The 5000-nt window shown below is 42.4% G+C and overlaps 1 protein-coding gene across 1 annotated transcript in view; it reads left to right on the top strand.

Moving 5' to 3' along the window:
* Positions 1–5000, top strand: part of LOC123503474 — a 130658-nt gene that overhangs the window by 1371 nt on the left and 124287 nt on the right.

Raw genomic sequence — 5000 nt, 5'->3', positions numbered from 1 at the left:
TTTAAGTTTTTTTTTGAGGCATTGAACACCATTAAGTTTTTTTGAGGCATTGAACATCATTTAAGTTTTTTTTTGAGGCATTGAACACCATTAAGTTTTTTTTTGAGGCATTGAACACCATTAAGTTTTTTTTTGAGGCATTGAACACCATTAAGTTTTTTTTGAGGCATTGAACACCATTAAGTTTTTTTGAGGCATTGAACACCATTAAGTTTTTTTGAGGCATTGAACACCATTAAGTTTTTTTTTGAGGCATTGAACACCATTAAGTTTTTTTTGAGGCATTGAACACCATTAAGTTTTTTTTGAGGCATTGAACACCATTAAGTTTTTTTGAGGCATTGAACACCATTAAGTTTTTTTTTGAGGCATTGAACACCATTAAGTTTTTTGAGGCATTGAACACCATTAAGTTTTTTTAAGGCATTGAACACCATTAAGTTTTTTTGAGGCATTGAACACCATTAAGTTTTTTTTTGAGGCATTGAACACCATTAAGTTTTTTTGAGGCATTGAACACCATTAAGTTTTTTTTGAGGCATTGAACACCATTAAGTTTTTTTTTGAGGCATTGAACACCATTAAGTTTTTTTTTGAGGCATTGAACACCATTAAGTTCCTGAAGGGTTGGGCGTCTGAACACCATTGGAAGGGTGTTTGGTGTTTTGTGTGTTTGGAGTGTTTAAGTGTGTGTTTAGGTGTGTTTGGTGTGTTTAGGTGTGTTTAAGTTTATTTTTTTGAGGCATTGAACACCATTAAGTGTTTTTGAGGCATTGAACACCATTAGTGTGTTTGAGGCATTGAACACCATTAAGTGTGTTTAGGGTGTGTTTGGGTGTGTGTTTGGGTGTGTTTAGGTGTGTTTGGTGTGTTTGGGTGCTATTGTGTTTAGGTGTGTTTGGGTGTGTTTGAGTGTGTTTGAGTGTGTTTAGGTGTGTTTGGTGTGTTTGGGTGTGTTTGAAGGGTGTGTTTAGTGTGTTTGGGGTGTGTTTGGGTGTGTTTGGGTGTGTTTTGGGTTTGTGTGTGTTTGAGTGTGTTTAGGTGTGTTTGGGTGTGTTTTGGGTGTGTTTGAGTGTGTTTGAGTGTGTTTGAGTGTGTTTGGGTGTGTGTGTGTGTTTGAGTGTGTTTGAGTGTGTTTGGGTGTGTTTTGGGTGTGTTTTGGGTGTTTGAGTGTGTTTAGGTGTGTTTTGGTGTGTTTTGGGTGTGTTTGGGTGTGTTTGGGTGTGTTTGGGTGTGTTTTGGGTGTTTGGGTGTGTTTGTGTGTGTTGGGTGTTTTTTAGTGTGTTTTGGGTGTTTTTTGAGTGTGTTTGGCTGTGTATGGGTGTTTGGGTGTGTTTGAGTGTGTTTTGGGTGTTTGGGTGTGTTTTTGGGTGTTTTTGGGTGTTTTGAGGCTGTTCAGTGATGTTAGGTCAAGAAAGGTCAGGTCAGGTTAGGTCAGGTCACAGTAAGGTCACTTAAGGTCAATTTCCGCCAAGGTACGCCAGGTTAGGTTAGGTCATTCGAAATTAGTCTTTGTGTTTTGTTTGATTAAAGGCGAGAGTTCCATGCGTATATGTGCCACTCCCTCTCTCTCTCTCTCTCTCTCTCTCTCTCTCTCTCTCTCTCTCTCTCTCTCTCTCTCTCTGAAATGCATCATGTTTCGTAGATTTGACACACACACACACACACACACAGAGAGAGAGAGAGAGAGAGAGAGAGAGAGAGAGAGAGAGAGAGAGAGAGAGAGAGATACACACACATACCTTCTTTATTAAGGAGAACATAATTATATCACATTCTCTCTCTCTCTCTCTCTCTCTCTCTCTCTCTCTCTCTCTCTCTCTCTCTCTCTCTCTCTCTCTCTCTCTCTCTCTCTCTCTCTCTCTCTCTCCATATTTTCCTTTCAATAAACTTGCTTAGTGAAGTTTATGGAGAAGGAGGAGGAGGAGGAGGAGGAGGAGGAGGAGGAGGAGGAGGAGGAGGAGGAGGAGGAGGAGGAGGAGGAGGAAGAAATATCAACATCAAAAATTATAGGAAGAGAGAGAAGAAGAGGAAGAAGAGGAGGAGGAGGAGGAAGAGGAGGAGGAGGAGGAGGAGGAGGAGGAGGAGGAGGAGGAGGAGGTACAAGAAATATAAAAAGAAGAGAAAGAAACAGGTGAAAATATGAAGAGGAGGAGGAAGAGGAAGAGGAGGAAGAGGAAGAGGAGGAGGAGGAGGAGGAGGAGGAGGAGGAGGAGGAGGAGGAGGAGGAGGAATTGAAATGCTGATGGGTGGAAAAAGGAAGAGATAAGAAGAAATAGGATAAAGAAGAAGGAAGGAGGAGGAGGAAGAGGAGGAGGAGGAGGAGGAGGAGGAGGAGGAGGAGGAGGAGGAGGAGGAGGAGGAGGAGGATAAAAAGAGAAGAGGAAAAGGATGAGAGGAAAAAGTAAAATATATACAAAATAAAGAGAGAGAGAGAGAGAGAGAGAGAGAGAGAGAGAGAGAGAGAGAGAGGAAAAGAAATGAAGCAGAAAAATAATTAGGGTTCAGTGAGAGAGAGAGAGAGAGAGAGAGAGAGAGAGAGAGAGAGAGAGAGAGAGAGAGAGCTAATGAACCGGAATTCCTATTTTGTGTTGATTTTCTCTCTCTCTCTCTCTCTCTCTCTCTCTCTCTCTCTCTCTCTCTCTCTCTCTCTCTAAACCCAATTTCTTTAATATCAGTTAATACTTTTGGTCATTTCAAAGTGAGAGAGAGAGAGAGAGAGAGAGAGAGAGAGAGAGAGAGAGAGAGAGAGATTCCATTATGTTATACTATGATATTGTAATTAATTCTCTCTCTCTCTCTCTCTCTCTCTCTCTCTCTCTCTCTCTCTCCTCTCTCTCTTTACTACTATTGGACATCATACTTTGCCTCTCTCTCTCTCTCTCTCTCTCTCTCTCTCTCTCTCTCTCTCTCTCTCTCTCTCTCTCTAATCTTCCTTTCTAACAAGAATTTTAAAACAAAAACAACTACTACTACTACTACTACTACTACTACTACTACTACTACTACTACTACTACTACCACCACCACCACGACCTTACCTGACCCAAAGAAAGGTCACTTATTATATTTTGACCTGACCTCCTCACCAAACACGATCTGAACATGTTTGGGTGGGCGGAGAAAGGCCAGAGAGAGAGAGAGAGAGAGAGAGAGAGAGAGAGAGAGAGAGAGAGAGAGAGAGAGAAACAATTATCTCTAAATGTTGACACACCGAAAATGTATAGCTATGTACACTCGCTCTCTCTCTCTCTCTCTCTCTCTCTCTCTCTCTTAATGATGAGAGACGAATTCTATTGGTGTGTCTGTAATGAATAGAGAGAGAGAGAGAGAGAGAGAGAGAGAGAGAGAGAGAGAGAGAGAGAGAGAGAGAGAGAGAGAGATAGAGGACTGAAGGATCTCATTAATCATTCACTAACAGGATAGTATCTCTCTCTCTCTCTCTCTCTCTCTCTCTCTCTCTCTCTCTCTCTCTCTCTCTCTCTCTTTCCGTTGACCATTAGGAATATTCGAATAAAAATATCTCTACCTTTTCTCTCTCTCTCTCTCTCTCTCTCTCTCTCTCTCTCTCTCTCTCTTTAGCATCTCCTTTTTCCTTTCATATGAGAGAGAGAGAGAGAGAGAGAGAGAGAGAGAGAGAGAGAGAGAGAGAGAGATGTGTCTATCTGTGTGTGTGTGTGTGTGTGTGTGTGTGTGTGTTTGTTTGTTTGTTTGTTTGTTTACGAGATTGAAAGCAAGAGCAAATACAGAGAGAGAGAGAGAGAGAGAGAGAGAGAGAGAGAGAGAGAGAGAGAGAGAGAGAGAGAGAGAGAGAGAGAGAGAGAGTTAAGGAGTTAGCTTATCATTCAAACAATCTCTCTCTCTCTCTCTCTCTAATTTGAGATAGTGAGTAAAAAGTTATATATGGTTTGTATGGAATTATTGATAAGAGAGAGAGAGAGAGAGAGAGAGAGAGAGAGAGAGAGAAATGAATGTAAAATATTTCATTCCCTTTAGTCCTTCTCTCTCTCTCTCTCTCTCTCTCTCTCTCTCTCTCTCTTTTTTTAATTTTTTTTTTATTTAAACAAAACTTAATACAGAAGAACATGTACCCAAAGGCGCACTGTCGTGTGCTACCTATTCTAAGGGTACTACAATCTATTTCTCTACAATATTTACAAGACTTAAAAATAGATAATATACAAGATGGTCAGCATGTAAATGGAGCACTATTCGTTTCACTTCACTAGCACTATTTACGCACTGCACTACACTGAGTGTCACGTCACAAAGAGTGTCAGAGGAGTTGGCAGTGTCTGTCTCCACTTATGTGCCATCAGTTTGACACTGTGTGTGTTCATCTCCTGGACGTGAGGCACCGCGGCCGTGAACAAGTTCCACATCCTGGAGACGCGTCCTGCGAAGGTGCGTTGATGCTGACACCCGTGGGATCGCGGCACCTCTACGGCGTCACCACCATTGAGCACCGTTCTCGTGCTCCGTGCGGTGACTCTTAGAGGATGACGCAGCCCTGCCAGATGTGGCACCTTTGCACCTGTGCCTTATGGAACACTACGATCTCTCTCTCTCTCTCTCTCTCTCTCTCTCTCTCTCTCTCTCTCTCTCTCTCTCTCTCTCATAATCACATTTTACTTCCTCCTCCTGCATTATTCTTTCCTCCTCCTCCTCCTTCTTCCTCCTCCTCCTCCTCCTCCTCTTCTTCTTCTTCTTCTTCTTCTTCTTCTTCTTCTTCCTTGTTTATTACTCCACAAATTTGGTTTAATGGACGCCTCTCTCTCTCTCTCTCTCTCTCTCTCTCTCTCTCTCTCTCTCTCTCTCTCTCTCTCTCTCTTTCGACACAAACAAACATCAAAGTGACACTAAACACGAGGAGATAGAGAGAGAGAGAGAGAGAGAGAGAGAGAGAGAGAGAGAGAGAGAGAGAGAGAGACTATAGCATCTTTGACACTCGCCCTCTCCTGCTCTTCCTCCTCCTCCTCCTCCTCCTCCTCCTCCTCTTC

This window comes from Portunus trituberculatus, chromosome 2 (genome assembly GCF_017591435.1).
Source record: "Portunus trituberculatus isolate SZX2019 chromosome 2, ASM1759143v1, whole genome shotgun sequence".
NCBI lineage: Eukaryota > Metazoa > Arthropoda > Malacostraca > Decapoda > Portunidae > Portunus > Portunus trituberculatus.
This window is presented reverse-complemented; position numbering and strand designations above follow the sequence as displayed.